This window comes from Alligator sinensis, unplaced genomic scaffold (assembly GCF_000455745.1).
Source record: "Alligator sinensis unplaced genomic scaffold, ASM45574v1 scaffold496_1, whole genome shotgun sequence".
Classification (NCBI taxonomy): domain Eukaryota; kingdom Metazoa; phylum Chordata; order Crocodylia; family Alligatoridae; genus Alligator; species Alligator sinensis.
Window position 1 is genome coordinate 328,793 of NW_005842246.1, and position 9,310 is coordinate 338,102.

At 45.4% G+C, this 9,310-nt stretch overlaps 1 protein-coding gene across 3 annotated transcripts in view; it reads left to right on the plus strand.

Annotated features, from left to right (window-relative positions):
• The window catches only part of TRIM28 (tripartite motif containing 28), a 58,118-nt gene that overhangs the window by 805 nt on the left and 48,003 nt on the right, over positions 1 to 9,310 (plus strand). The window lies entirely within an intron of this gene.

Here is a 9,310-nt window from a genome sequence, read left to right on the forward strand (position 1 = left end):
GCCCGGCTCCGTTGGCGGCCGGGGGAGGGGGGATCCCTCCCGATCCCCGGCTGTGCGGGGTCAGCCCCGACGCCCAGCTCCGCCTCATCTGCCTCCATCCTTCTTCCTGCGGGCTGGGAGTGCAGGGGCAGGGCTGGCAGCTTCAGCGCCTGCTGGGGAGCAGCCCCACAGGCTTGTGGGCCCAAGCCAAGGGGTGGGGCCTGGCCTGCTGCAGGCAGCCAGCCAAAGGCCTCCGGGCTGTGGGCCTTCTGTCTGCTGGAAAGGGGACGCTGCTCAGCAGGAGTGCTAGAGACTTCCTGCCTCCCCCTAGAGATACTGGCTGGAAAGTGTTGTCCACTTGCACCCTTCTAGACACCAGCTGGTAATGGTCCAAGTAACCTTCACTTGTGACAAGGCTTCAGCTGTAGTACCAGCATACACGTTTCCTCAGTTGCTTATTTTTCTTTAAAGAAGAAGAAAGCCTCCTTGTTGCTGCTTTTATTCCAGCTAAAGTTTCTAGTGTGGGACTCTGGTTTTGCAACTAAACTGTGCAAGGCACTCTTGAAGGATGCTGATTACCTAGAGGTGAGCTAGGGGTGTTCAGGGCACCTGTCCTAAAGAAACCAAGTCCTCCAAAGGAGCGTGTGAGGCAGCTTTGTTGAAGACTGTAAAAACATGGAGCAGTGCAATATAAATAATGTGTAACAGGAACATGTGCAGTAAAATTACTTGTGAACTTCATAAAAAGAGAGGATTTGTGCTGCAGCCTGAACAGTCTGTAACAGGTGGCTCAAGCCCGTTAGAGATAATCTTAACCAAGGCTGAGTGACTTGGTTCTGAGGATGTGAGGGTCTCTGTTATACTCACTGATAGGAACCTTGGTATGAACAGTTGTCCGTGCTGGACGTATCCCATCTTTGGACACATGGCATTTTATTACTTCATTTTATTAACTCATCTGTAGTATAAAACAGTATTAAAAATGCAGCAAACTAAAATACCTAGTTTAGTCTCCTTGTTGGCAACCTAGATCTGACTAGCACCTTCTGGTTAAGAGCTGAAATATCCCCTCTTCCTAGCATTCTTTTACCTACAACAATTTCCTTTGGGTTTGTTTTTTTTTATTGCCTTTAAGTTATGCTAACTTATTCTGTTAAAATATGTTGCAGCTTCCAGGGATGCTTTTCCTAGTCTTGCTGCTGCAGGCTTGTTACAGATTGAAAACCAGTAGTCTTCATTCATGTCATTTGGCTGGTCAACCCAAATGATAAATACCCAGGTTCAGAAATCCAAAGTTCTCCCGAAAACATGCAGTTCTATACATTATTTTCTAAACCATTCAGTTGCATATTAACACAGTGTATACACAGCTAGATATTCTTTTTTCCCTTCATATCATGTGTTATCATTTCAGTTAATTTTCCCCGCTCCTTAGGCATTTTATCAAATTCCAAGTCTCTCAGGAAGTTGCACCATAATTGAGGAGACACTGAAAGGGTATTTAGGATTAATTCTTAATCACTTAAGACTTTTGACCCCTCCCAGGATGTGTTCACTGCCTTATTGTTACATTCTGGTCTGACCATTAAGTGTCCCTGAGGGGCTTTACTCCCATCCAGAGAGAACCAACAAAGTATCCTATGGCCTAGAAAATAGTCTACAAGGAGAAGCCTTCTTAGAGTCAGTGTTTCGTTTAAGTGGGTGTGAAGGCTATACTTTATAGCTGTTCCATAAGGAAATGTGCCTTGGGCCTGGCTTTTGTATAGGCTTTGTACTGAGTGTTTTGGTTAGGGGGTGTGATTCTTAACCTATTACCAAAAACACGGTACCATTTGGTTTTTCCAGAGACAAGACTACATACCTGTAGCCTGTAATAATAATGACCTCTTTGCAAGCTTAGAGGCAGAACTAAGGGACAGTTATAATTGCTTTAATGTTTTTTATTTATTTTTTATTTTTTTACACCAAATCAAGATACACTTGCATTTCCCAACGATTCTCCACTTCCTCTTAACAGGTAAGGTATCAGCTTTAAGGTGGATAAAGAGGTAAACCAGGTCTATAGAAGCCAACCTTTTATTGATTACAGCCCAAGCACAGGAGTAAGCACTTGTCTGCCTAGCTATCTGCAACAGCATAATACAGATTCTTGCCTGTACAGCTTGTATAGGAGGGAGGAGGAAGGTAGCAAACAGACTGGCTACCAGGTTGTTTTGAATTTGCTTCGGTTTTCCCAAAATCTTTTGTTTACTACACCTAATATTTGTACATGGTTTATTTTAATAAATGTTCTTTGATTGGTGGTGTGTCAGTTTCTTTGTTTTACCAAGATTTGGCAACTGGACTGAGCCAGTTGTTATCTTTATGGACTTGGAAGATGCCAATTAGTTTGAGTTAGTGTCCTTGTAAAAATTACAGTGCTGGGAGAGAGGACTTGCAATTTCTGTTTCTCATCACCTGGGAATGCTACTTGTCATTTTCAGATTCCTTTACTTTGCTGACTAGCTCATGACTAGCTCAGTTTTAATGTTTGGAAAGGTTTATTCTGAGACAGACTTTTGGGCCTTTTGCTTTAGCTACACTTCTGTAATTTAGCAAAAGTCCCTCAAAAATGGCCCAGCCTGGCAACAAAAGATATGCCTTATTATTTCAGTAGTATTCTAGCTTACTAGATGCACTCAGTTATTATCAACAGGCAAAGTATCAATTGTTACTTTTGCTGCTATTAAGCACTTTCCCAAAAATCAGTTGTTCATATTTGGCCTAGCCTAATATTACTGGTCTTGAACAGATTTTTTTGGGGGGGTGTGCACTGATGGAGACTTTTTGGGTTGATATTGATGGCTGAATTTTTATTTATTTTTTATTATTATTATTTTTTTAATGAGCCATATCAGCCAGTACCAATTGGCCACCCCAAGGTGTGGAGAGCTGCATCTGGCTGGCAAGTCTGTTGTAGGGGAAGGAACAGGGGTGGGGTGCAGATCTAGGCCCCCATGGTGAGGGAGGGAGTGGGGCAGGGGCAAACGCCACACAGCCAAGGTGGGGATGAGACAGAGCTGTGGCTTGTCAGGGGGCTGTGGGGAGTGTGGGCAGCTTGTGCTGCACGCACCCTGGGAGGGTATGGGGGACTGTTACCCTGCACGCAGACTGAGGGGATGGGGAAGGTTGGGCTGCTGCTGGGACCAGGGGTGGCTCTGGGCTCTTCCTGGTGTGGGGTGCTAAGTAGGCTGCACTTGGGATGGCTGGTGGTAGGGCTGCTACAGTGAATTTTAGGGTGGCTGCAGCCTACCCCGCAGCCCTCCCCTCCTATCACTGCTGCTGCTTGCCCCAAGTGCAGCCTGACCCAGCCCTCCCATCAGGAAGAGCTCAGCACCACTCCTGGCTCCAGGCCACAGCAGCAGCTCGCCCTGTGCGCGGATCCGGGGGGCACATGCCCCCATGCCCTCCTTAGGTGCATGTGGTAGCAGAAGCTGCTCTCCCTTCCTACGTCCCCTGTATGAACTACAGCTTCATCCCATGCCTTGCTCCACCTGTGCAGTGCCTGCCCAGCCCCACTTCCTCCCTCACTGCAGGAGTCTCAATCTGCACCCCCCATGCCTGTTCATTCCCCCCTTGCCCCTTCCCTCACAACAGACTTGCCAGCCGGACACTGCTCTCCATGCTGGCTGTGCTCCTGGCCACCTGTGTGCAGCACTGTGGCTATGTGCATGCATGTGGCATTTATTGGCGACATCGGCCACATCAGCCAAAAAAAGCCAATTGCTGATAATGTCAATTTTCCTTTTATCGATGCTGATACAATGTGAGACCGATGTATCAGTGCACCTCTAATTTTTATTCTACTTTTATAGGCCACTGCTTATGACTTAAATGCAAGCTTATTGATTAGTGATTTTATGTTGGTTTAAACACCTAATGTTCTATATCAGTTTAAGCATCTAATATTAATAATTCAGGCTTTTTGCTAGGTCTATTGTCTGCATCTGTCAGTGTGGTCTGTCAGTTACTGACCATGTCTACAACCTGCAAACCCAAATACCCTAGTAAAACTCCCCCATGCGGATGTGGTTTTTACAGAATAAATTCTTAGGCATAATCTGTGCAGTGGGAATACAGCTGTAGAGAAAAAGGGGTTTTAAAACGAGCGGTCTGGATAATATTTGTCTTCCCATTTTTTGTTCCAAGTATCTCAGATGTCCTCCCACCTATTAAACTGCTGTCTCTTAGAAGAGTGGTTCCTGTGAGGGACCTTTTGTTGCTCTGTATTGGCAAGCCTTCCCAAACCTGTTTTGTAGGTTGACTTAAGCCAGGGGCAGAATCACCAGAACTAGTAGTAGCAATTCTAGCACTGTCTCTAATCTTTTAAGTTTTGAGAAGTGGCTCATCTCCAGCTGTTCTCCTCTCATGCCTGGCTTTGACTGACTCTTGATTTTTGCCTGTAAAGTGGTATACTCTTAATACATTTTTAGAGCATCTCTGTGGCCATCACACATAGTTAAACGATACAACTCTTACAGATACTGCTTAATAAGCTTCTGAGCCCCATCTGGGTACATTAAAACAATCTAGTGATTTGACAGTCTTAATGCTTCAGTATTTTTCTTTTTCCTTGATGTGCCTGGCTTCCAGAATTCTGATGCATATCACTTTCTGAACCAGGCCTCTCGTGCGTCTAAAGGCATTTTGAAGAATTTGGGCCTTATCTACACTACAAAGTTTGGTGGGCCGAACTCTGGTCCTGTCCACAGAAAGCTGAAGGAACTCTTGAGTGTGGACGGATCCTCCTTTTTTTTCCAGAAGTTATTCCTTGTCTGCAGAGCACAGTCAGTCATCTGCTGCTGTCTCTGGTAGCTGACCCCCTTCCCAGGTTGACTTTGCTTTAGTAGCACAGCTGCTACTGTCTACCACTAATGCTTCTGGTGGCAAAGTGAGACGAGTGTAGACTAGATCCACTATGCGTGTGAATCAGGCAGTGCAAATCTGATCTAAGGCACTGTTTGAGACCCCCTAGCATGATATTAAGATATTGAGACCCTTAGTTTGTATCAGCCACAAACTTCTGGAAGGCTGATTTAAACTGGACATAAGGAAAAACTTGTTTACAGTCTGTGTGTCCAGGGTCTGGAACAGACTCCCCCTAGAGGTGGTGCAAGCACCTAGTCTGGACTCATTCAAAAAGCTTACCTTGCTGGGATCGTTTGACCCCAGCAGACTTCCTGACTATGGCAGGGGGGCTGGACTTAATGATCTCACAAGGTCCTTTCCGGCCCCTAATGTCTATGAAATCTTTATTTGTGCTTACAAAAAGGCTTCATTATAACACCTGTTATAATTCCATTTGGAATTGACTTCATGGCAGATGAATTTACAGTCGTTTGATAAAGCTCAGTGTTTGTTTAAAAACAGGTATGCTGTTTAAACTGTTAAATATCTAGTGACTGAACACTTAAATGGTGGTAGGGCTGCTACAGTGAATTTTAGGGTGGCTGCAGCCTACCCCGCAGCCCTCCCCTCCTATCACTGCTGCTGCTTGCCCCAAGTGCAGCCTGACCCAGCCCTCCCATCAGGAAGAGCTCAGCACCACTCCTGGCTCCAGGCCACAGCAGCAGCTCGCCCTGTGCGCGGATCCGGGGGGCACATGCCCCCATGCCCTCCTTAGGTGCATGTGGTAGCAGAAGCTGCTCTCCCTTCCTACGTCCCCTGTATGAACTACAGCTTCATCCCATGCCTTGCTCCACCTGTGCAGTGCCTGCCCAGCCCCACTTCCTCCCTCACTGCAGGAGTCTCAATCTGCACCCCCCATGCCTGTTCATTCCCCCCTTGCCCCTTCCCTCACAACAGACTTGCCAGCCGGACACTGCTCTCCATGCTGGCTGTGCTCCTGGCCACCTGTGTGCAGCACTGTGGCTATGTGCATGCATGTGGCATTTATTGGCGACATCGGCCACATCAGCCAAAAAAAGCCAATTGCTGATAATGTCAATTTTCCTTTTATCGATGCTGATACAATGTGAGACCGATGTATCAGTGCACCTCTAATTTTTATTCTACTTTTATAGGCCACTGCTTATGACTTAAATGCAAGCTTATTGATTAGTGATTTTATGTTGGTTTAAACACCTAATGTTCTATATCAGTTTAAGCATCTAATATTAATAATTCAGGCTTTTTGCTAGGTCTATTGTCTGCATCTGTCAGTGTGGTCTGTCAGTTACTGACCATGTCTACAACCTGCAAACCCAAATACCCTAGTAAAACTCCCCCATGCGGATGTGGTTTTTACAGAATAAATTCTTAGGCATAATCTGTGCAGTGGGAATACAGCTGTAGAGAAAAAGGGGTTTTAAAACGAGCGGTCTGGATAATATTTGTCTTCCCATTTTTTGTTCCAAGTATCTCAGATGTCCTCCCACCTATTAAACTGCTGTCTCTTAGAAGAGTGGTTCCTGTGAGGGACCTTTTGTTGCTCTGTATTGGCAAGCCTTCCCAAACCTGTTTTGTAGGTTGACTTAAGCCAGGGGCAGAATCACCAGAACTAGTAGTAGCAATTCTAGCACTGTCTCTAATCTTTTAAGTTTTGAGAAGTGGCTCATCTCCAGCTGTTCTCCTCTCATGCCTGGCTTTGACTGACTCTTGATTTTTGCCTGTAAAGTGGTATACTCTTAATACATTTTTAGAGCATCTCTGTGGCCATCACACATAGTTAAACGATACAACTCTTACAGATACTGCTTAATAAGCTTCTGAGCCCCATCTGGGTACATTAAAACAATCTAGTGATTTGACAGTCTTAATGCTTCAGTATTTTTCTTTTTCCTTGATGTGCCTGGCTTCCAGAATTCTGATGCATATCACTTTCTGAACCAGGCCTCTCGTGCGTCTAAAGGCATTTTGAAGAATTTGGGCCTTATCTACACTACAAAGTTTGGTGGGCCGAACTCTGGTCCTGTCCACAGAAAGCTGAAGGAACTCTTGAGTGTGGACGGATCCTCCTTTTTTTTCCAGAAGTTATTCCTTGTCTGCAGAGCACAGTCAGTCATCTGCTGCTGTCTCTGGTAGCTGACCCCCTTCCCAGGTTGACTTTGCTTTAGTAGCACAGCTGCTACTGTCTACCACTAATGCTTCTGGTGGCAAAGTGAGACGAGTGTAGACTAGATCCACTATGCGTGTGAATCAGGCAGTGCAAATCTGATCTAAGGCACTGTTTGAGACCCCCTAGCATGATATTAAGATATTGAGACCCTTAGTTTGTATCAGCCACAAACTTCTGGAAGGCTGATTTAAACTGGACATAAGGAAAAACTTGTTTACAGTCTGTGTGTCCAGGGTCTGGAACAGACTCCCCCTAGAGGTGGTGCAAGCACCTAGTCTGGACTCATTCAAAAAGCTTACCTTGCTGGGATCGTTTGACCCCAGCAGACTTCCTGACTATGGCAGGGGGGCTGGACTTAATGATCTCACAAGGTCCTTTCCGGCCCCTAATGTCTATGAAATCTTTATTTGTGCTTACAAAAAGGCTTCATTATAACACCTGTTATAATTCCATTTGGAATTGACTTCATGGCAGATGAATTTACAGTCGTTTGATAAAGCTCAGTGTTTGTTTAAAAACAGGTATGCTGTTTAAACTGTTAAATATCTAGTGACTGAACACTTAAATTTGGTTTAATTCAATTGGAAGGCAGGTAGATTTGCACCTTATAGATTTAACTACATCAAAGATGCTTATCGTAATTTTAAAATGTTAAGGGATTGTAGGAGAGCAAAATAGGAAGCACTAATTGGAATACAAACTGGGAAATGGGGAGGAAAAAGACGGGAGAATCAAAGTGGATAGAAGATAGGAAAACGAGTTAACCCATTAAGGGACATGGGGATTATAAAAGCCAACCCAGGTCTAAATTGTAGTCTTGGTTTAGACCAGTGGGTTGCCACATCTTAGCTCCAGCTCAGCCCCAAGTGCTATCCTGATTCCCTTGCACTGTCTGTTTTGCTGCTCTTCTTTCTGCTCCTGCCCTTCTTACTACTGTGCTGCCTGTCCTGTCCCTGATCTGTTCTGCAGTGCACAAAAAGAGGTTGCCAGTGCCACCTGTGGTGGGCATGTCATATGAATGTTCTTTCATTCTTTCACATTGGGATTCCTCTGTCTGCCCAAATGTAGACAGCAGAGGAGCTTTGTAAGTAGGTGATAGTGTGTGTATATGAAGTTGGTAGAACCTTGGATGTTATAATACATGTTGTGTGTTGCAGTGATGGTGTGGCCTGTGTTTGAGGGAGCACAGCTGGGTTAGGAGTTAGTTTGGTGCTGGAGAGAGGTCATTTGAGGTTGAGGGGCTGCCTGTAAGTTAAGACAGGTTTGTCCCCATAGCTACTGTGATATGGTTGTCATTTTCCAGGAGGTGTTGGAGGTCATTAATGATGTATCCAAGGTGTTCAGGATCGGGCTGTAGGTGACAGCCAAAGGGAATCTGTTGGCCTTATCTTTGGATTGTAGCAGGTTGGAGCGGAGTTGGGAGTCTGGCTCTGTTGATTTGAGTGGCTATGGTTTTACAACTGCATTGTAATTATAGGAATCCTTGCTCCAGATCCTAAGGTGTGCATCCAAGTTGGTGGGAACACAGCATATATGATGGTTGTAGCATAGATAGGTGATGGATTTAGTGGTGTGTTTAGGATAAGAGCTGCTGGCATGGAAGTAGCTGTACTGGTCAGTTTGTTTTTGATACAATGTTATGGTGATATGGCCATTGCAAACTTTCAGTGGTGCTCAACAAATGAATTTGCTGGATGGAATATGATTCTAAGTGGTAGCTGTTGGAGGTAAGCCCTACAGGTCTGGGAAGCTATGGGTTTGCTTCAGTCGCCCTATATGTTAGATTTTTTTTCCAAAATAGACATGCACTACAGTTTATCTTGGAGAGGAGTCGTATACAATTGTGACAGTTTTTCTAGTGCTTTTAAGCACTGTTCTACTGCCTGCTAGCTGCTTGATGTGGGGGGTGGAGAGTATTGGCATTGCTGTCCAGTTACTCATAGTTTGTACACTCCCCTGTTGTGGGGGGTGGGTGTATAAGTGATAGTCTTGGGGGTCCCATGGGTGACCCCTAATCACTGACAGTCTTCCCGTTTCCTTGCTGATTCCCCAGGGTTGCCACCCTGTCCCCCTAGTGGTGGGAAGGTATGCCTGTTGTCAGTCACTGAGCTCACTGACAGGCTCCCCTCTTCCTGTGAAGGAGGGGAAAGGGAGAGCACGGCCGCAGGGTTGAGCAGCCCTGTATTGCACACCCTGATTCTAGGGCACACACCGGTGAATGCATAGGCAACGTGT